The sequence below is a fragment of the Zalophus californianus genome, chromosome X, assembly GCF_009762305.2.
Source record: "Zalophus californianus isolate mZalCal1 chromosome X, mZalCal1.pri.v2, whole genome shotgun sequence".
Classification (NCBI taxonomy): domain Eukaryota; kingdom Metazoa; phylum Chordata; class Mammalia; order Carnivora; family Otariidae; genus Zalophus; species Zalophus californianus.
In genome coordinates, this window is record NC_045612.1 from 118,009,580 (window position 1) to 118,033,239 (window position 23,660).

Sequence of the window (23,660 nt, forward strand, 5' to 3'; positions counted from 1 at the left end):
ACGTGTTTACAGACTTAAATAAAAACCACGTCTGCCTTGCCATTTGCCCCCTTTCAGAGAAAATCACTTTCTCCTCTTCTAATTTGTTTTTATTTTACTATTCTATTTCTCTAAATAAAATGTTTCTCGTAATAATTGCTGCTTCTTAACTTTTCAGCTCAGGCATAATTAATTGACTTCCTCCTGTGGAAAATGAGCATGTAACATCCTCCCCTTTCCTCGGTGTTCTTATATCTTAGTTCCAGTTAGATCAATATTGTTCTTTACCTTTTTATGGCTATATAAATACTATACGTGGGTGTGCTTTGTAGTCAAATATGATTACTTTTCCTTTTAATCACCTTTGATTCTCCTGTGATTAACAATGACCTCGTGTTTGCTACATACTGAACATTAAACATTAATTAAATTCTGTATTTTCTGGCAAGTGTCTGAATCTCCTTTCAAGAGGTCCAGTCACATCAGCTGTTTTTGTGATGTTCATTTTTCTTTTAGAAATATTTCCCAGTGCTTTTCCGTCCGTGCTACTCTGGATATGTTGCCTTCTTTGCCTTCTGCCCTGCTACTGTGCTGAAGAACATCTTTACCTCTCTCCTGTGTTGGATCTCCTGGGTCCTGTATTCAGGGATTTCTTCATTGGTAAAGCGCACCCTGCAGGGACTCCCTAATAGAGTACGAAATGGTAAGTTTTTTAAAATCTTATATGTCTTCCTAATTGACTGATAATTTGGTTCAGTATAGAATTCTAGGTTGGAAATCATTTTTAAAGCATTGTTCCATTTTCTTCTAGCTTCCAGCAATGTTGTTGAGAAGTCTAAAATTATCCCAATTCCTGATCATTAGTATGTGACCTATTTATATTATCTCCGTCTCTCTCTATTTATATATCTCTCTTTCTCTATCTCTATCTCTCTTGACTTGTATGTAGGACCTTTTAAACCCAGGATCCTGAATTTCTTGATGATGGGTCCTAGTGTGTGTCTCTCTTTATCTGTTGCCCTATATGCTTTGTGAGTTTCTTTAAAATTGGAAACATATCCCTTTGATCCTGAACATTTTCTTGAATTATTTTATTGATGAGTTTTGCCTGTCTATTTTTTTCTTTTTTCTCTTTTGGAGCACCTGTTACTTGGATTTTGGACATACCGGACTGGTTCTTTAATTTTCTTTTCTCTCTTATTTTTCTATCTCTTTATTTTTTTAAGTTACGTTCTGGAAGAGTTTTGGAAATATATCTCCTTATCCAACTATTGAGGTTTTCATCTGCACTACAATTAAAAAAAAATTTAAGAGGCATAGTCATCTTCTGAATGTTCCTTTTTAATAATACCCTGTTCTTGATTCATGCTTGCACTATCTTCTCTAGTGAGATTAAGGATAAACTTTTAAGGTTTTCATTTTTTTAATTGTCTTCTCCCTACCTAGGTACTGTAACCTCTAACTTGCTTTTTCTCTGAGGGGTTCTTTTTGGTCTCAATATTTTATATTAGAGGCTTTCCTCAGATACCTGGAATTCTTGGTGTCTGCTCCTATTTAAGAGTGTGGGATTAAATATCTAATTGGCAGCTCTGGCCAATCAGAGTCCCTCATCTCCCTGGCTGCGTGATTAGCTCAGGAACGAGCATATTGCCACAGGCCAGTTTAATAAGTATCTTCCTTTGATGTTTAAAAAAAAAAAAACTACTTCCGGGGTGCCTGGGTGGCTCAGTTGGTTAAGCGACTGCCTGTGGCTCAGGTCATGATCCTGGAGTCCCGGGAGCGAGTCCCGCATCGGGCTCCCTGCTCAGCAGTGAGTCTGCTTCTCCCTTGGACCCTCCCCCCTCTCATGCTCTCTCTCTCTATTTCATTCTCTCTCTCAAATAAATAAATAAATAAATAATAAAAAAAAAACCCCTACTTCCTATTCCTGGTGTTACTCAGCTAGCAGGACATGAGTTGACTTACTGGTGTCATCTTTACCAATGCATGGGAAGAACTTTCAAGAAATGGAGAGACAGACAGAATGTAGATAACATCTCTTAAAGCCCTGAATTTGATTAATTACTTAACTTCTCCATACCTTCAGCCACTATAGACCCCTGGGTTTTTTTTCTGCTTAAATTATTTTGAGTTGGGTTTCTATGACTTTAAACTTAAAGTTTTTTTTTGACAAATATGTTTCACAACGTTTCTATGTCTGACTAAAAATAATATAATTTGTGCCACCTGCAAATGTAAAGGGTCATCAACTATTGATCATTTCCTTCAGCTTTCTCACAATGGCTTATATGTCCCATGAGTACCAATGTGTCATCCAGTCCAATATATAGCTACATTGAGAATGGGGACTGGGCCATAAAAAATATCATCTACAAGTAACAGTGATGCTAAATTCACATTTTCTCTGAGGGCTATCTCCTTTCCCTCAAAGCTCTCATTCAGTTCCAGGCTACTTAAATATGGAGAAATTGTGCCAGAGGTTGTTCTAGGATTTCTTATTTTTCACTTTCATTGATTTCCTCCTGATAGTCTAGGTATTATATCTCCTCTTTGGAGTTTTCTGTACTTAGCTTGTTTGTGATAGTGATGTGAACATCCCTTATTCATAATGCCCTTGTTTCCCAGATGCACCTATTCTTAATCTTGAAATTTTTACATAACCATTTTAAGACTCAGATTGCTTACACAATTTCTGGTTACTCTTTTTAGCAGGTGGGAAATAACTTCTCAATTTGAATGCTACGTCTATTATTTAGCAAATTCTGGTTTAGGTTCCTCTAAGATAAATGAAAATTTAGAATACCATAATGATACTCGCTTTTTTCTTAAGCCATGGCTGAATGTAAAATACCCTTTAGCTTTTCAGTGTTTCTAAAGATAGCTCTCATAAACTTCACATTCCTGCAAAATCAGGTTGCTTTGGAAAGCAGTTACAACTCTGTGTCTCACACTGCTGTATCCACAGGGCCTGATGCATTTTCTATGTCCATAAAAAGAGGCCACAGAATAATGACTAATTTTACTAGGAAACAGTTTTGCCTATCAAAAATACTTTTAGAGGTTTGGTAATCAATGTGCCTAATTTTGAAAACATTGGGAAAATGGTTTATCATATTTATTAGTCAGTTCCATCACACATGAGCCTCTGGGCATGCTTACAAGATACTAGGGCTGGAAGAGAGAGAAAATCATTCATCGAGTTTCATGCTCTATAGTATTATAAAAGCAAGAAATATGCTCTTATCTCAGAACCAAGAGCTGCTTGTAGGGCCTGAATTTTAAAATAAGGAGTGGGGCATTCCCCAAGAGAGACAATACATGTGGAGGCTCTAGAGAGAAGAACCAGGTTAGCCTTCAAACATAATCACTTGATGATTAAGGCCCCAAAAGGACTCTTCAATGCTTGCCTATCTTTCCTCCTACCCCCCTCTTTTCCTATGGGATCCATGATTTTATCCCAGTTTTCTTTTTTTACCTTCTGTTAATTTTTCCATTTTGAATATTTCTACTTGCTTTCTCTCCCAAAATATGGCTCTACAGCTAAACACAGTCTGATTATTTTTTTCTTTGGGCCTTGTCTAATTTTAAAATACTTGCTGGCTTTTCAGTCATTTGATCTGGTGGCAAGTACAGTATGCATTTTAATTTAAGGACAACTTGCTATTATCACTACAGTGAAACAGATACGGAATGATGCATGAGCACAGACACAAATTTAATAATTGAGACAGACTCCATTCTAAAAGTTTCCATTACATTTTCTCAAGGATTCTGTAAAGTATGTCTCCCCGCTTGGACAATATCCAGAAGGTAGAACAATGAGACATTTAAAAAAATCCATACCTCCTTCTTCCTCTAGCTCATAGAAGGATTGTTAGAGTGTGATCTACAAAACAATGTCAAATTTCTTATCTTTAGAAAACAAAATGTCCAAGGAGTCTGGCTGTACAAAAGAAGCAGGTTCAGGGACGCCTGGGTGGCTCAGTCGGTTAAGCAACCAAATCTTGGTTTTGGCTCAGGTCATGATCTCAGGGTTGTGGGATCAAGCCCCACGTGGGGCTCCGTGCTCAGCGTGGAGACTGCTTGGGATTCTCCCTCTCCCTCTGCCCTTCTCCCTGTTCATGCTCTCTCTCTCTGAAATAAATAAGTAAGTAAATAAATAAATAAAATCTTTTTTAAAAAAAAGAAGCAGGTTTGGGGCGCCTGGGTGGCTCAGTCGTTAAGCATCTGCCTTCGGCTCGGGTCATGGTCCCGGGGTCCTGGGATCAAGTCCCGCCTCGGGCTCCCTGCTCAGCGGGAAGCCCGCTTCTCCCTCCCCCACTCCCCCTGCTTGTGTCCCCGCTCTCGCTGTGCCTCTCCCTGTCAAATAAATAAATACATAAATCTTTAAATAAAATAAAATAAAAAAATAAAAGAAGCAGGTTCATCCACATCACATCGTTCTTATTTTTCCTAGTGGCCCAAAGGCAGAGGGTTTCTAGTTACATGATCATGAGGCCACAATTCTAAAAATATGTTTTCCTTGAAGTGACCGTGTGGTGCTTAATAAGAGTGATAGCCTTGGCATCAAGAGGCTATCTTTCTAGATTTATAAAATTTAGATTATATCATTTTAAGGTCTTTTCCGGCTGTAATATTTTATGTGGTGTATCCATATAGCTGTGCCCTCTTGGAAGAATTTTCTCTCTTTTTGTTCTTTTCATTTTTGAAAGAAAATGCCTTATTTTGTGAGAAGATCTGTGTGAAACCCCCACTTTACAGAGTATGGTGAGTTCCTGTCCTTCAGCCCTTCCATTATACCCCTCTCCTTCCAGGGATGGCGAGAAGGTTAAATCGACTAAACCTTATAATTCTAAGCTTTCTTGGCTTAATATTATTACATGGGGTTAAGAACTCTGAACAGCTCTACAGACACTCTCTCATCTTGTTTTTCCAAGAGGCTTTTATTCTTGACCTTCAAGAGTTGAAACAATTTGAAGATAAAATGTTGAGGATTTTGTAGTAACTATTTCTCTACACCACAAATGGTTTTCCTCAGCACAGAGCTTTCATTAGGGAACTTCCAGTATAATGGTGACCATCCTCACAGACAAACATTTTGACTTTCACTCTTGGGATGGTGTACGGGGAGACATGAGCTGGATTTATGTTTCAATATTAGATCAGTTTCTGCCAGACATTTTTTTTTCCCCTTGAGGTTAAAACCACTCTAACATGGGCGCTTGAGTTTTATTCTTCTCTGAAATCACTCTCATAACCAGTTTATTGAGAAGAGGTATAAAAATGATTGGATTTATTTTTCCTTCAGTCACTACTTTCAGCCATGTGCTATCATATCTCCCTTTCATGGAAGATAGTGAATCACTTAATGCGTATCTTGGAAGATTCCACTACCTTCTGGTGGCTTTCAGTTACTTCAAGACCAGCCCAGGTTAAAACTTCAATCTCAGACTTGATTTATAACTCATTTCCTCCGTTGCCCACAACGTAAGTTTCAGCTGGGACAATGACTGCCGCTAGCGGGAGGACCTTAATGAGCTCCGAAACATGGTTTTTCCCCCTCCACTTCCACAGCTAACTCTAGGGGAAGGCAGGCAGGAAAGACAAGGAAGAAGACAAGTGCCTCTTGGCTTAAAGTGGCTGTTGTCATAGTGTCACTGGCTACCACTGTCTGATCATTGATACCCCTGTGGCGAGCATCCAAAGAAGCCAAATATTGGCTCTCTGGTGAAGTGAGTTTGAAGCTATAAGCTCTGAGGGATGGAGGCTTTAAAAGGGTCTCTTTGCTGCTGCCTAAGCCTCTGAAGATGCTGAGAGGTTTAGCTTTGGCCCCTTCCAGCCTCTCCTCAGCTCCCATATCTTCTTGTTCCAGAGGTTGTCTCACTGAGTAGGTAGCCTTCTTGGGTGGAATATCAACAAGATAGATCAAATTCACTTAGCATGTGTCCCCAGAAGCATACTCTCGGACAAGACGTGCAGAAAAGGGAAGACAGCCAGTAAAGAGTATATTAGAAAGCAAGTTACCCCTCAGGTAGCTGGAGCTAAGTTCCCTGGGACACTCTGGGAGCTAGACTAGAATGTGGGTCTTAGAGTTATCTTGCCTGAGGGGCAAGGGAGAGGAGCATTATATAGCGGTCCCTTCAGTCGTTGGTTGAGGGTTACTCTCAAGGATGTAAACTGCTCAGCATGTTTGGCCTGTGAAAAAGCTCTTAGAGACACAGATGCTGGGAGTTGGTAGTTCCCTTCATGGAGCCATCTCCAATCTCACACCCACAGGTCTACCGTTGGCCAGGGCTGCGTTGTTTTAGGCTGCAGATCTGTGGGGGTATCTAGAGAAGTTCTATAATACATGCCTTATTCCCTGACTCAGGCTAGAGGGGCAGCGGGTTTGTGGGCACATTGTCCTCATGGCGGGAGTTGGAGACTCACAGAGGGGTGAGAGGAAGCACTCAGGGCTTCTTAAGGCCTAGCCTTTGAGCTCAGTCCCTGTCACTTCTGCCCTACTCTTCCACTGGTCAAGTCCAACATCCATAGGGGGATGGAGAAAATACTATTTCTCCCCTGAAAATAAAGCAGGGGGCAAGGGAAGTGAAGATTTGGTAAACAATAATGTCATCTACCACACATGGTCTTCAAGCATGGAAAAAAATTTAAGAGTCTCAAAATGGATAGTAACAAATGTCTAGAGAGAACAAAGAAATGGCTACTGCATTTGGTGGTTAAAGAAATTGACTACTTTCAATTATATATCTTCACCAGAACTGAGGAGAACAAAAGAAGACTTTAGGTAGTGATTACAATTTTTAAAATAATAATAATTTATTAATAAATAATAAATACTTATGTAATAGTACCTATATTATAATAATTAATCTGTGAGTTCTAGTAAAATATTAAAAAGTAATAACTGAGACAGCTGGTGTGTGCAACTCAGTTTCTGAGAGCTTGGCAGGGAGAAAAATGAGAAGGTTGAACAAGAGCCAGAGAAGAGAGTCAGAAAATATCATAGGAAAAACATGCGACTCTTTGATGGAACAGAAGAAAAAACATTATGAAGACAAAAAGAGACGGTTTAACTACAAAAGAAAATTTCCTCAGGAGGCGAGAGTTCCTTCTGCCAAGGAAAGCTCTAAGGCCAAAAAGAAGAGAATGCCAAATTTGGCGAGCAACCTCAAAAACCAAAACAAACCAAAACCAAACCAAACCAAAACAAAACAAAACACCCTTTTCTGGGACCTTTTTGGGAAGATTCCAAACTAATTGTTAGTTAAAATAATTATTAACTGTGTTATTTTTGTCATGGAATGAATATCTGGAAGTTTTCACTCCCTTAATTTTCAGTGTTCTTTTCTCCTACACTCTTAATTTGACAAATCAAGTCCTGAAATAAGAATAAAAAGAATCAGTGTGGTAGGCTGGATAATGGCCCCCAAAGACATTCACATCCTCATCCCTGGAAGCTATGAATGTGTTGTCTTATGTTAAAAAGGGATTTTGCAGGTATAATTAAGTTAAGGCTCTTGAATTGACAGAGTATCCTGGATTATATAAGCAGACTCAGTGTAATCACAGGAGTTCTTAGAAGAGGGAGGCAGGAGGCTCAGAGCGGTAGTAGGAAGACAGGCAATATGAAGACGGAAGCAAAGATGGGAATGATGCAGCCAGGAGCCAAGAGATGAGGGCAGACCTCCAGAAGCTGTAGGAGGCAAGGAATAGATTCTTTCCTGGAGCCTCCAGAAGGGTCCATCCCTGCCAACACCTGAACTTTAGCCCCTTAAGACTCATTTCAGACTTCTGATCTCCAGAACCGTAAGGTAGTAAATTTGTGTTGTTTTGAGCCAGTACGTTTGTGCTAATTTGTTATAGCAGCAAAAGGAAACGAATATAGTAAGTGACAATTACTGGGTGCTCCCTGTGTGCCAGGCACAGTGCTGAGTGTGATGAGGTGCCCTGTTTCCTTACCCCATGTTACAGTGTGGGAACTTGCTGCCAGCTACACAGCTGCTATGTGCTGGGAGTCATGACTCACACCCAGGCCTCAGAGCCCATGCTGTTCCCATTGTGTTAAAAGTTAGGGATCCGGGGCGCCTGGGTGGCTTAGTCGTTAAGCGTCTGCCTTCGGCTCGGGTCGTGATCTCAGGGTCCTGGGGTCGAACCCTGCATTGGGCTCCCTGCTCCGAGGGAAGCCTGCTTCTCCCTCTCCCATTCCCGCTGCTTGTGTTCCTCTCTCGCTGTCTCTCTCTCTCTGTCAAATAAATAAATAAAATTAAAAAAAAAAAGTTAGGGATCTACCATTCTCCACTAGAAGTCACTAGAGCTTCTTAGAGAAATTGCTGAATCTAGAACTGGAACAGGAAAGACAAGGTAAGACAAGACGAGCCTTGGAGCATCTTGTAGTCCAGAAAGCAAGAAGTATTAAAAAAAAAAAAAAACAAAAAAACAAGAGGAGAGGGGCAAGTCAAAGAGACACAGGAGCCAACCTGAACATGCTCCCAATGGTCAAAACTGGAACAATTTGAGCAACAAAATAAAGTCATACTGGATTATAACCCAAAGTAGAAAATAGATAGCCATGCATCCATACTGATATAAATAAATGATAAAAATACGCAATGAGAGAGAAAGGACCTACGTTCCTCACAAAAGAGTTCTAAATAATATATTTAGATACCTACCCCACCCCCACTCCGGTTTGGACTAAGTTTAGTGACTTGTCCTAATGAATAAGAATGAAAAGGGAAAAGTAGTAACTTTTCAGTGGAGAAACCTAGCAGACAGCCCTTTCCAAATAGTCAAGGCTAATATCACCAGTGATAAGTCATGTGGACATCACGTGTCTCCTGATGTGATGTGATGAAAAGGGCACTTCACTGCTCTGTTTTTTTTTCCTCCAAAATCTGTTTCTCCAGCCCAAATCATGAGAAAACATCACATAAACTCAAATTGAGGAACATTCCCACACAATAGCTAACCAGTAGTCTTCAAAACTGTTAAGATTAAGGAAACTGTGAGAAACTGTCACAGACTGGAGAGCCTAAGGAGACCTAACAACTGGGCGCCTGGGTGGCTCAGTGGGTTAAGTGACTGCCTTCGGCTCAGGTCATGATCCCAGAGTCCTGGGATCGAGTCCCACATCAGGTTCCCGGCTCAGTGGGGAGCCTGCTTCTCCCTCTGACCCTCTCCCCTCTCATGCTGTTTCTCTCTCTCTCTCTCTCTCAAATAAATAAATAAAATCTTTAAAAAAAAAAAAGAGAGAGACCTAACAACTAAATGCAATGTGGTATATACTGGATGAGATCTTTGAATACCAAAAGGACATTAGTGGAAAAATATAGAACACTGTGGTTTTGTTTGTTATTCTTTACAACAGCAACGACAATTTGATGGAGTAGATTACCCTTTCCCATATGTCACAGCACCCCAAGAAATAAAGGAAGACAGGTTTTATTGTCTTCATTTTTACTATATCATTCAATGCTCACAGTTTATTGGGCACAGTCCTAAACAGAGTAGATATAATATCATGTACCCCATTTAATCCCTGTATCGGCCCTATGGAGTAGTTACTATTTCCATCCTCATTTTCCAGAGGAGGATACTGAGGCACAGAGAGGTTAATTGACTTGCTCAACTTAACACAGCCACTAAACAGGGGAGCCTGACTTTGAGCAGAGATGTTTGGCTCCAAGTCTAGCCCCTCACCACCAAGCTACAGTGCCTTAGGTTTTTGGGGTCAAAGAGGCTAAATGATTGGCTCAAAATCATAAAACCAGTTGTTCAGAACTGAGACCAACGTTGAGATCTCCTCATTCCCAGGCCACCATTTGCCCCTATTTCTAGACACCACCACCCACTTGGTTTTCCTTTCCCAAAGCACCATGAAATTCTTAGAATTTCAGAAGCTGACCTGAATATGCTCTCAATGGCCGAAACAGGAACAATTTAAGCCACAAAATAAAGTAGTATTGGACTAAAACCCAAAATGTAAAATAAATGGCCTTTCATCCACACTGAATGATATAAGTATATGATTGAATATATAAGTGTAAGTATATGATTGAATATATAGATAGAGGAGGACGGAATTCTTTGACTTTCACTCTACCTTAACAACCCAAAACAGGTAAGAAGTCTCAATGATGTAGATTTGTGGTCCCAGGTTGAAAGCTGAATAGAGAGAAAAATTTTGTCACTGGTTTAGTTTTCTGACAGGATTCTGATGATTGTTTCAGAGCTGATGACACTTCAAAATTTCTCAGGCCTGGTGGATATTATCTTGACAGTTCTTGACCTTTTTTAATCCTTGAGGTTTAACTTTGTTTACACTGACTTTATATCTAATATCTTTTGGCACCCTTTGGAGTGTTACTTCAGTATATGTTCTCTGCAGTTGGACAGTAATGTTGATTGGCATCAGTTGTTGTCTTCAAAATACTTGGTTTTAAAAGAAGAATGGGGGTGCCTGGGTGGCTCAGTCATTAAGCGTCTTCCTTCGGCTCGGGTCTTGATCCCAGGGTCCTGGGATCGAGCCCCGCATTGTGCTCCCTGCTCCACGGGGAACCTGCTTCTCCCTCTCCCGCTCCCCCTGCTTGCGTTCCCTCTCTCGCTGTCTCTCTCTCTCTCTCTCTGTCAAATAAATAAAATCTTTTTTAAAAAATAAAAAAAAGGAAGAATGACTTTTAAGACTCATAGACTTTAGGGATGCTTTTATGACTTTTTCAACTTCTGAAACTCTCTTTCTGGATGTAGTATTCAGATTGAATCTGAAGGAGAATGGAGAGGACTAACTGTGATCATGTTTTCTTTAAACTATGTCAATATCGGGCACCTGGGTGGCTCAGTCAGTTGAGCGTCTGCCTTCAGCTCAGGTCATGATTCCCAGGTCCTGGGATCGAGTCCCATGTCGGGCTCCGCACTCAGCAGGGAGTCTGCTTCTCTCTCTCCCTCTGCCCCTCCCGCCGGCTTGTGTTCTCTCTCTCTTTCTCTCAAATAAATAAATAAATAAATAAATAAATAAAGTCAATATCTCACAGATTCTTGGATTCTCATGGAAAGGGGGATGAAAACTCTTTAATTAGGAAAATTACCAGTTGGGAAACTAGGAGCTGATTCTTTGAAAGAATTAACAAGATTGATAAGCCCCTGGCCAGACTTATCAAAAAGAAAAGAGAAATGACCCAAATCAACAAAATCATGAATGAAAGAGGAGAGATCACAACCAACACCAAAGAAATACAAAAAATTATAAGAACATATTATGAGCAACTCTATGCCAGCAAATTAGATAACCTGGAAGAAATGGAGGCGTTCCTAGAGATGTATCAACTACCAAAATTGAACCAGGAAGAAATAGAAAACCTGAACAGACCTATAACCACTGAGGAAATTGAAGCAGTCATCAAAAATCTCCCAAGAAACAAGAGCCCAGGGCCAGATGGCTTCCCAGGGGAATTCTGTCAGACATTTCAAGAAGAATTAATACCTATTCTCCTGAAACTGTTCCAAAAAATAGAAATGGAAGGAAAACTTCCAAACTCATTTTATGAGGCCACCATTACCTTGATCCCAAAACCAGACAAAGACCCCATCCAAAAGGAGAATGACAGACCAATATCCTTGATGAACATGGATGCAAAAATTCTCACCAAAATACTAGCCAATAGGATCCAACAGTACATTAAAAGGATTATTCACCACGACCAAGTGGGATTTATCCCTGGGCTGCAAGGCTGGTTCAACATCCGCAAATCAATCAACGTGATACAATACATTAACAAAAGAAAGAACAAGAATCATATGATCCTCTCAATAGGTGCAGAGAAAGCATTTGACAAAGTACAGCATCCTTTCTTGATCAAAACTCTTCAGAGTATAGGGATAGAGGGTACATACCTCAATATCATAAAAGCCATCTATGAAAAACCTACAGCGAATATCATTCTCAATGGGGAAAAGCTGAGAGCTTTCCCCCTAAGGTCAGGAACGCGGCAGGGATGTCCACTCTCACCACTGCTATTCAACATAGTATTAGAAGTCCTAGCCACAGCAATCAGACAACAAAAAGAAATCAAAGGCATCCAAATCAGCAAAGAGGAAGTCAAACTCTCACTCTTTGCCGATGATATGATACTGTATGTGGAAAACCCAAAAGACTCCACCCCAAAACTGCTAGAACTCATACAGGAATTCGGTAAAGTGGCAGGATATCAAATCAATGCACAGAAATCAGTGGCATTCCTATACACCAACAACAAGGCAGAAGAGAGACAAATCAAGGAGTCGATCCCATTTACAATGGCACCCAAAACCATAAGATACCTAGGAATAAATCTAACCAAAGAGGCAAAGGATCTGTACTCAGAAAATTATAAAATACTTATGAAAGAAATTGAAGAAGACACAAAGAAATGGAAAAACGTTCCATGCTCATGGATTGGAAGAACAAACATTGTGAAGATGTCAATGCTACCTAGAGCAGTCTACACATTCAATGCAATCCCCATCAAAATACCATCCACTTTTTTCAAAGAAATGGAACAAATAATCCTAAAATTTGTATGGAACCAGAAAAGACCCCGAATAGCCAGAGGAATATTGAAAAAGAAAAGCAAAGCTGGCGGCATCACAATTCCGGACTTCCAGCTCTATTACAAAGCTGTCATCATCAAGACAGTACGGTACTGGCACAAAAACAGACACATAGATCAATGGAACAGAATCGAGAGCCCAGAAATGGACCCTCAACTCTATGGTCAACTCATCTTCGACAAAGCAGGAAAGAATGTCCAATGGAAAAAAAGACAGTCTCTTCAACAAATGGTGTTGGGAAAATTGGACAGCCACAGGCAGAAGAATGAAACTGGACCATTTCCTTACACCACACACAAAAATAGACTCCAAATGGTTGAAAGACCTAAACGTGAGACAGGAGTCCATCAAAATCCTAAAGGAGAACACAGGCAGCAACCTCTTCGACCTCAGCCACAGCAACTTCTTCCTAGAAACATCGCCAAAGGCAAGGGAAGCAAGGGCAAACATGAACTATTGGGATTTCATCAAGATAAAAAGCTTTTGCACAGCAAAAGAAACAGTCCCCAAAACCAAAAGACAACCGACAGAATGGGAGAAGATATTTGCAAATGACCTATGAGATAAAGGGCTAGTATCCACAATCTATAAAGAACTTATCAAACTCAACACCCAAAGAACAAATAATCCAATCAAGAAATGGGCAGAAGACATGAGCACACATTTTTCCAAAGAAGACATCCAAATGGCCAACAGACACATGAAAAATTGCTCAACATCGCTCGGCATCAAGGAAATCCAAATCAAAATCTCAATGAGATATCACACCCATCAGAATGGCTAAAATTAACAAGTCAGGAAACAACAGATGTTGGCGGGGATGCAGAGAAAGGGGAACCCTCCTACACTGTTGGTGGGAACGCAAGCTGGTGCAGCCACTCTGGAAAACAGTATGGAGGTTCCTCAAACAGTTGAAAATAGAGCTACCCTACGATCCAGCAATTGCGCTACTGGGTATTTACCCCAAAGATACAAATGTAGGGATCCCAAGGGGTACGTGCACCCCAATGTTTAACACAATGGAATATTATGCAGCCATCCAAAGGAATGAGATCTTGCCATTTGCAACGACGTGGATGGAACTGGAGGGTGTTATGCTGAGTGAAATAAGTCAATCAGAGAAAGACATGTATCATATGACCTCACTGATATGAGGAATTCTTAATCTCAGGAACAAACTGAGGGTTGCTGGAGTGGTGGGGGGTGGGAGGGATGGGGTGGCTGGGTGATAGACATTGGGGAGGGTATGTGCTATGGTGAGTGCTGTGAATTGTGCAAGGCTGTTGAATCACAGATCTGTACCTCTGAAACAAATAATGCAACATATGTTAAGAAAAAAGAAAAAGAAGAAGATAGCAGGAGGGGAAGAATGAAGGGGAGTAAGTCGGAGGGGGAGACGAACCATGAGAGACTATGGACTCTGAGAAACAACCTGAGGGTTCTAGAGGGGAGGAGGGTGGGGGGATGGGTTAGCCTGGTGATGGGTATTAAAGAGGGCACGTTCTGCGTGGAGCTCTGGGTGTTATGCACAAACAATGAATCATGGAACACTACATCAAAAGCTAATGATGTAATGTATGGTGATTAACATAACAATAAAAAAGATTATAAAAAAATTACCAGTTGGATTCACGAATCAATTGTTCTCTGGTTTGAAATAATAAAACTGAGGAAAAGCATTTCCAAATTTATTTTTTTTAAGATTTTATTTATTTGACAGAGAGAGACACAGCAAGAGCGGGAACACAAGCAGGGGGAGTGGGAGAGGGAGAAGCAGGCTTCCCGCGGAGCAGGGAGCCCGATGCGGGGCTCGATCCCAGGACCCTGGGATCATGACCCGAGTCGAAGGCAGACGCTTAACGACTTGAGCCACCCAGGCGCCCCAAGCATTTCCAAATTTAGTAGCAATTGTGATAACACATAAAATTTGTAAAGGGCATTTCCGTTTCCAAAGTGCTCTTACTCAAGTTTTCTCTCTCGAGTCTCACAAAACGCAGTGAGATTGGTATTTTATTACCTGTCTGTCGTAAGTGAAGAAATTGAGGTTGGACCCAGGTTCACTCAGCTAATTGTGGGCTAAACTGAGATTCCATCATTTCATGTGACCTTGAGTCCTTAAAAAGAAAGGACTGGAGTAGGGAAGACTCTTGCCAGTATGTCAATAATCATTGCTTTGATAAAGACTACATATTAATTGATTTTTCCTAGCTATGCCACTTCCCTGAAAATGACAACAAAACACATTCACTAGTTCATCAGAGTAATAGAAGATGAAAGAAGATCAATACTAATAGTGACCATTTATTGTAATCTTACCACCTTTCAGAAGCTGGAAGTGAAAAAGTCATTGTGAGGCAAAAGTCTACCATAACCTGGTGAGATAATAGATCAAATCTCTCAAGGATAAGTTTTTTTAAAAAAGAAGAGACCACAGTGCCTTCAAAGTGCCTCGCACAAAAATTTGTATTCAGTATTTTTTTTTATTAACCAGCGTAAGTAATAGTCACTGGTTTATTTGGAGAGGTTTCTCTTTTCTTGGCAGAGAAACAATATAAATCGAGTCAGTTTGGTCACCATAGGCTTAGTTCTATCTGAGAAAACCTCGCCTAGATGAGGTCTGCAACCTCCTTCATCTTCTCTAAGTTCTGGACCACCAGCAGAACTTCACAGGAGACTTGGGGAGCTGTGAGCAGGTAGCCCCCTGCAGAGCAGAAAACTGGCAAATTGATCCTGCATAAATCCCTACATGGCTTCCCACTGCTCTTACCGAGGCTTTCCTGGCCCCAGCACAGTCTGTCCCCAGGAAGCCCCCCAACTCTATCTCTTGCCTTTGCACATGCTGTTCCTTTTGAATGGCACACTCCTTCCCCTTCTTTGTATGGCTAATGCTCACTTATCCTCAGGTCTCATTGTAGGTGTTCCTTCCCCTAACTCCCCGAATCTGGGTAAGGAGTCCCCTCAAGTGCTCCAGAGCGCCCCCTAGTTTCCCTCTTTGTACCACAGTCCCTCACTGGAATGTCAGCTTCTTGAAGGCAGTGACTCATCCGTTTTCTTCCTTGTTTTATTTCTTTTGCCAGCAAGACCTGGCCCTTGGCAGGTGCTGAGCAAATATCTGTTGACTGAATGAAGCAAAACAAGGAAGCAGAAGAGGAAAGAGAAAAAAGGGATGAGAGAGAGAGAATTGCTTTTGAAGGAGCAGAGTGAACTGTCTATAGCAATAATGTCCCATGTTTGAGTGACATCACTGGTTTCTACACAGAAGCTATAGCATGACATAGCCTTCTTTTCCTGCTTGCAAATTAACAAAGATTACATACCTTCAGTTTTCTTCAGCAGTAGATAAGCAGACAATGAGATCCAACCAACAACAGAAGTAACAATAGCACCTTGCATTTTTGTGCCATTTTACAACTTTTATTTTTTTTAAGATTTTATTTATTTATTCATGAGAGACAGAGAGAGAGGCAGGCAGAAGCAGAAGCAGGCTCCCCGTGGAGTAGGGAGCCTGATGTGGGACTCGATCCCAGGACCCTGGGATCACGACCTGAGCTGAAGGCAGACGCTTAACCAACTGAGCCACCCAGGCGCCCCATTTTACAGCTTTTAAGGAGTGGTCATGTAACTCTCCTATCAATTCTGGGAGTCAGGCAGGACAAGTGTTATTATTACTCTCATTTTATGCATGAGGAAACTAGGACTCTGTGACACATGACTTGCCACTTAATGAACGCATGACATTGGCAGGTCAGTAATTATTTTTTTTTAAAAGACAGGCAGTAAGCGATGCATGGGTTAGGGTGGGGGTTGGGTCTTGCACTCCAGCCTTTGGGACTTATTAATTGGGATGTTTAATGGCCATGATAAAATCTTCTTTGCAAGTTTGTTGTGAGTATTAGGAATGAGAAAATTTATGTCGCTTGCATAATACACTATCTGGCACTCAGTAATCATTATATATTTGTTGATATATATATTTTTTGCCTTCATGTGTTTGTTTTTCTCTAACTTGCCAGTGAGTTGCATCAGTGGTCCCCCTGCAGTCCATTCAGAGTTGGTGGCATTCATTTAGCATAGTACAATTTGTGGGCTTAGAGTGAAAGAGTTAATGTAATTTTCTTCAGGCTCGTGCCCAGGAACATTAGTAAGGTTGGAAAATATAACGTAGTTATCCTGCAACTTGCTACAGAAAAATGTGAACAGTGTAGGAACCTGCAAGCAGGATATCAAGCATCTACCCCCACAATGTTTCAGGAGTGGAAGAAATCTGGTGCCAAGTTGTACTGCACAGGGTCTGTCTATGATCACCATGAATAGTACCAATACTGACCCCATGGATGATGTAGGTCTAGCTTATAGTCAATGGGTGCCCAGAAGGGTGAGGGGTATGGTCAGAAAAGACTCATATACCTGTCATTCATTCATACATTTACTCAGCACATATTTATTAAATACCCAACTAAAGATAACACAAGATGGTAGGTCCTATAGGAGTTAAAAAGTGGAATGAGATTAGGGTCCCACCTTTCAGGAATTTATGGTCTCTGACATGGATAAGGAACATTTCTTGAGCTCTCCCATTGTACCAGGCACTGTTCTAAACACTTTCCACGTATTAGCTCTTTTGGTCTTTACAACAAATGAATAGGTCACATGTTATGACTAAAAATCGCATTATACAAGTGGGAAAACTAAAGAAGGGAGAGATGAAGGCACTTGCCTAAGTCCCTAGAACATGTACTCCCAGCGGGGGAGATAAGCAAAAGTCTCAAGTGTTCAAATCCAGCAGTGCCTTCTACCACAAACTCAGTACCTTCAGCTCCCAGCGCAGGCAGTTCTACTGACCAGCGGGGATGGCCTACAGCACCTCGCACCAGACTGTGGTGGCTGACAGGGCTAATCATCACAATCAGACCTTCACCTTTTAGGGCTAGTTCCTCCTCAAGTTTGTTTCTATTTTTATTAAATGATTGTACAGCTGTCTGCTTTTAGAGAATCTATGGATAAAAGCCTTCTTTTCCCTGGAGTGGAGAATATCAACCTTGAAATTTGTTCTTTCCCCATACTTGCTATCATCCAAAACTTTCAAAATTAATGTACCAAAGAATTACCTGTTTAATGCTCATAAAACCATTTCTTAAGCTATTTACTTGGAAATGAATTCCATGCAAGGGAATAGGGCAGTAGGGCAGAAGGAGAATTTCTTCGAAAATATGATATCAAGAAAATGTTATAAGTATTGAACCAGCAGGTACTTTAGGTGAGGAAATACATGCCTTTCAAATAATGACGAAAGCCATTTGAAGCAGAACAGTGGCAACAAGTCCAATTTGTTAAACAATCTTAAGATGTAGAAGTGTAACACTTCAAATATATTTAGCCTCTGCCTTTACACATAGAAGGAGTTTTATTCCAGTAACCATGGTTACATTATATACTACTCAGGTACTCATAAAGTGAAAGAGATGAGTGAAGAGTAAAGTTAAACGCTGAGGTACACAAAGCTGTGACTGGTACTATAATGGAATTTCCTTTTGCTTTGAAGATTTAGATTTGCATGTACACTGATCTAGTTCTTTCTGTGTTTGCATTTTACCTTTATCAGGACTATACTTTGACCGGGTAGATAATAATGTCTTACAATAAATCTAAAACAGTAAAACTTCTCAGAAAAACGTGTACTAACTATGGTGGGGCACTGGGAATCCTTTGGGCGAGTACAGATGTGGGAGTAAGGGGGAGATCAATTAAGAGTAGCATATAAATCTGAAGAAGGAATAGAAATCACAGTGTTTATGAGAAGGACACATAGTTACAGTTAAGGATTAAAAAACAAGCAAATACAGGAACTTCTCTCCAGTATAAAGTAATAAGTGAGTCCAAAAAGCTCAGTTATGTTATTGCATAGTTAATAAATCATTTGGTACAAGCCTGTGCAGCTAGCTGACCAGGGGTTCCAGGAGCCTGGCTATAGGAAATGAACGCTTTCTTGTCCTTGCTATGGTTTAACATCACCTGATGGCAGTTGTCTGCGCCATCTTTTTTTTTTTTTTTTAAGATTTATTTATTTATTTTTGAGAGAGAGAGAGAGAGAGAGAGAGAGAAAGAGCACGAGCAGGGTGAGGGGCAGAGGGCTACAGAAGAGTCTCAAGTAGATTCCCTGCTGAGTGCAGAGTCTGATGCAGGGCTCGATCTCATGACCCTGAGATCATGACCTGAGCCAAAATCCAAAGTGGGACTCTTAACCGACTGAGCCACCAGGCGCCCCTAATTTTCATTCCTTTATAGTTATCACATCTCTCTCTCTCTCTCTCTGTCCCCCTTGAGAGAGGCTTCTAGGTTCCCTTCTTTATTCTTTTGTAGTAAACACTTGTTTTCATTCTCACCATCTGTTTCTCATGCTCCACCTTTCAAATAATCCTCTATTTCCATTCAATACCCATGGGTCTTAAGTACACGTACTTTTCTCCCAGTCCCATGAGGCAAACATGTGAATTAGGACAAGTCAATCAGAACTTGCCATCTTTCTGACCATCTCTTTATGGATGTGTGCATCAACTGTGCCTGTTCGATCTGAGTGAATCTTACGACTTTTTTTGGGAACTCTGAAACACAAACCCTCTTTCCTTATGGACTCTGTGGTATGCAAATGTGAAGCCTGGAACTTCTGTCACCATTTTGCCACCATGGGGAAAGCCTGTCTGGAAAGAATGCTGACTCCTGAAAAGGGGAAGGGCTGAGGGCATGACAAAGGAATGATACTGGAGCCCTGCTCAAACCACTCATAGAAAGCATGACATTTAGTCAGGCGAGCTCTCTATCTCTACCACAAACTCAGCAGATAATTTTTCCTTTTATTTCAAAGAGAAAATAGAAATCAGACAGCCCGTCACCAAATTTGCCAAACCAAATTTCCATTGATGAAATGTCTTTTCCTCTCTAAGCCTCAGGTCTCCCCCATGCTCTGGACCCTAGGTCTCTCTCCATTAGCATTCAAACTCACTTAAGCATCTCTCAATTAAAAATCCCTCACGGTATCTGATTTTTGCATCAGGCTTGTTCCATTTTTCTTTTCCCTATTCCCAACCATACTTCTCAAAAGACTACTCAATATTTGCCATTCTCATTTCTTCATTTTCCTCCCATGCCTCACATTCTCATTCCACAACTTCCGCCTGATCAAAACTGCTTTTGCCAAGATCATTGGTGACCTCCATGTTGCTAAATCCAAGGGGCAATCTTCAGAATTCTGACTTCACATCTCACCACCTACCTTGACATAATTGTCCTCTGTCTTTCTTGAAGCACTCTTTCTTTGGTTTATGTATACCATGCCTTTCTGGCTACTCAAAGTCCCTCTCCTTTTAATCAACTCTTATATGTTGGAGTTCTCGAGAGACTGACCCTGAGTCCTCTTCTCTTAATCTTTACTGTCTTCGTAGATGATGTCACCAGTCGCCACAGCCTCATTATCGTCTATGTGTCAATGGCTTCAAACTGGTCCTCTCTCTTGAATTCTAGATAGATTTATTGTCTCTCGGGCATATTAAGCTAATTATTTCTGAACTTGAACTTACCATTTTCTCTTCCAAAATCTGCTTCTTTTTCAGTGATTCTTATCTCAGTAGATGGCCTCCACAATCTTCCCAAGTGCTAAAGGCAGAAACCTAGAGTCAAAATTTGATTACCTCACTCTCTCTCAAGCCCTGTTATAGGAGTAAGGGAATGAGATAACCATACCATAGGAGGTTGTGACCTGAGATGGTGCTTCAGAGTTCAAGATTTTATTTTTTTTAAGATTTTATTTATTTATTTGCGAGAGAGAGAGCACAGAGGGAGGGTGAGCGAGAGAGGCATACTCCCTGCTGAGAAGGGAGCCCGATGTGGGTCTCGATCCCAGGACCCTGAGATCACGACCTGAGCTGAAGGCAGTTGCTTAACTGACTGAGCCATCCAGGTGCCCCGAGAGTCCAAGATTTTAGAGGTGGAAATGTTTCAGGCACTGTTATGTTTTAAGAAACAAAACAGATAAACATAAGGGAAGGGAAGGAAAAATAAAATAAGACGAAAACAGAGACGGAGGCAAACCATGAGAGACTCTTAACTATAGAGAACAAACTTGAGGGTTGCTGGAGGGGAGGTGGGCGGGGGGTGGGCTAAATGGGGGATGGGCATTAAGGAGGGCAGTTGTTGGGATGAGCCCTGGGTCAGTTGAATGTTAAGTGATGAATCGCTAAATTCTACTCCAGAAACCAATACGACACTATATGTTAACTAACTTGAATTTAAATAAAAACTTGAGGGGAAAAAAAGGTGACTAGCCATGTAGAAGGCTTAAGTGGATGTGGAAGTAAGGGCCACTAGATTGAGAAGGTTAAGTCAGCTATGAGATTAACATGTGGGAAGTTTCCACATCTTTCTGGAAAAAAAAGCTTAACCATCTGCGTACATTTAATCAAAGCACAGGCATTAGTTTTTCTTAATTTAACATTTCCTTGGTGCCAAATTGTTGGCCAGGAGTTAGTGAACACATGGTTCTCAATGACTTGCGGCAATATACAAACAAATCCTGAGACAAATAGTGACATTCTATACTATTAAACATTAAACTGCATACCTCTTTTTCCCAATTAGGAGAAAATGAGTTTTTCCTCCAACCTTGTCCTTTGAAGGTAGAACTAATTTAAAAGCTGTGGTCTCTTAGCAACCATAGCTGATTCACACAATTAGTGTGGATAGTAGATGTGCTTTTCTGAAAAGATTTGAAGTTATTATCTAAGCTTTCCAGAGAATGTTTTTAAAATATATTTAAGCAACATATAGCAAGGTATTTTAACAGAGATAAGAGCACTTTCATCTCAGTAGTCATACCCTGTTCATAATCTTCATGACAATTAAATCTATTCCAAGTTTCTTAACTGCCCACTCTTGCCTAGCTACGGTGGTGGAACATATGTTTGCTTGTGTTAATTCAGGGATTTGCATTCAAATTTGGTCTTTTTTGCTACTCATGATAAAATTTTAGTAAATTGTGACTCATTACAACACTTCTTCTAGCCACTATTCTGGTTGATGCACAAGTACATTCAAACTAAAGACTTATTCCCTTGTTCAGGATTTAAAGTTTCAACTTCTTAACTCAAGAGTCACAACCTTGGGGCGCCTGGGTGGCTCTGTCGATTAAGCGTCTGCCTTCGGCTCAGATCATGATCCCAGGGTCCTGGGATTGAGCCCTGCATTAGGCTCCCTGCTCGGCAGGGGGTCTGCTTCTCCCTTTCCCTCCGCCCCTCCTCCCTGCTTGTGTTCTCTCTCTCTCTCAAATAAATAAATAAAATCTAAAAAAAATTTTTTTAAAGAGTCACAACCTTTGTTGAAAAATCTCTTGTCACACTCAAGGTTATAAATTACAGTAGTAGAAGAAGCTGTCAAAATGGCGTGTTAAGCTGTTTGCAGGAAATTTAGTTGTGGCCAAGTGTTTTGTTCTTTTTTTTTCCTCCAGACCAGAAATATAAATTCATGAAATTGCTTTTAAAATACATCAGAGAGAGGAAGGTCAAGAGTTCTCAAGTTTGATTTTTGTATCTACCCCATAGGCTCTAACACTTGGGGGCTTTCAAAATAGACTGAATTTGATTTCTTTTATTTTCCTCCAAATAATAAATGTTAGGAGTGTGTGCTCAGTAGTTTAAGGAAATTAATGAAAACATTCTTATAGGCAATGTGGAAAGAGCACAAAGAATAGGAGAGAGAAGTCAAGCAATTTTCGAACAAGCCAGAGGATAGAATTCAAACCTGACAGGGAAATTCATTAGCAAATAAAGTTCCTCCCAGATATAAGAGGTTCCTGGCACCTTTTACAGTCTTTTGGCTTTATTCAGCCATCTACTTTTTTATTCCTTTCATCTTTAAGTCGAGTGTTTTCCGACCATATTCCTGTTGATAATTCTAACTAAATAAAGGAAGTGAAACTTCCTTAGCCTGTCTTTATTCTTTTTTGGCTCACCTGGCTTAAATTATGAGCTACCTCTCACACAGGCCCAGGTACACTGTAAGAATTCATTAAATATTTATGGCAGAACTAAACTCACCTTTCTAAAATACCAGGGAAATAATTTCTTTAATATTTTATCTTGTGATACAACATGCAAAATGTGCGTAAGACACAAATATTTGGCTTGACAAATTACAGATCTTCCTCAACTTATGATGGGATTATATCCCAACAAGCCCATCATAAGTTGAAAATACTGTTAAGTCAAAAATGCATTTAATATACCTACCCTATTGAACATCATAGCTTAGCCTAGCCTACCTTAAATGTGCTCAGAACACACACATTAACCTGTAGTTGGGCGAATCATCTAACACAAAGCCTATTTTATAATAAAGTATTGAGTACCTCATATAATTTATTGAATACTGTACTGAAAGTGCAAAACAGAATGGCTGTATAGGTACAAAATGTTTGTCAATGTATTGGCTGTTAACCCTCGTGATCATGTGGCTGATTAGGAGCTGTGGCTTGCTCCTGCTGTCCAGCATCACAAGAGAACATTGTACTACATGTCACTAGCCTGGGAAAAAAAAAAAAAACCAAATTCAAAATTCAAAGTATGGTTTCCACCACATGCTTCTAGCTTTCACACCATCGTAAAGTCAAGAAATCATACATTTCTCCATTGTAAGTCAGGGACTGTCTGTATTGAAAAACACCAGTGTGTCTTCCCTGCAGGTCAAAGCATAGAATGACATCTGCCTCCTAGAAGGCCTCCACCTGTCTCTTCCTGATCATAATCCTAACCTACCTCTACTGGTGACTGCTAGCCTGACTTTCATTGCATTGATGTTTTGCCTCCTTTGGAGTTGTATGCTGCAATTATTATATGTATAACTATATTATTGTTATTGTACCGTATAATAGTGGTTCAATTTTGGCCTCTTTTTGAAATAAGTGTCATTGGGATCATACAGTAGGTAGTCTGGCTTCTTTAGCTCAGTCTTCTTGTGTTTAAGATTTATCCATGCTGTTGTATGGAGGGGTAGTTCATTCATTTTCTTGCTATATAGTATGGTATGGATCTACTCCATTTGTTTAT

General features: G+C 40.4%; 1 long non-coding RNA gene across 1 annotated transcript in view; it reads left to right on the forward strand.

Annotated features, from left to right (window-relative positions):
• Nucleotides 1-569: 569 nt before the first annotated feature.
• LOC113930294 overlaps nt 570-23,660 on the forward strand; it is an 88,681-nt gene continuing 65,590 nt past the window's right edge. Inside the window, exon 1 of the long non-coding RNA XR_003522509.1 lies at nt 570-682. This is a non-coding gene — a long non-coding RNA (uncharacterized LOC113930294). The remainder of the gene's footprint in view (nt 683-23,660) is intronic.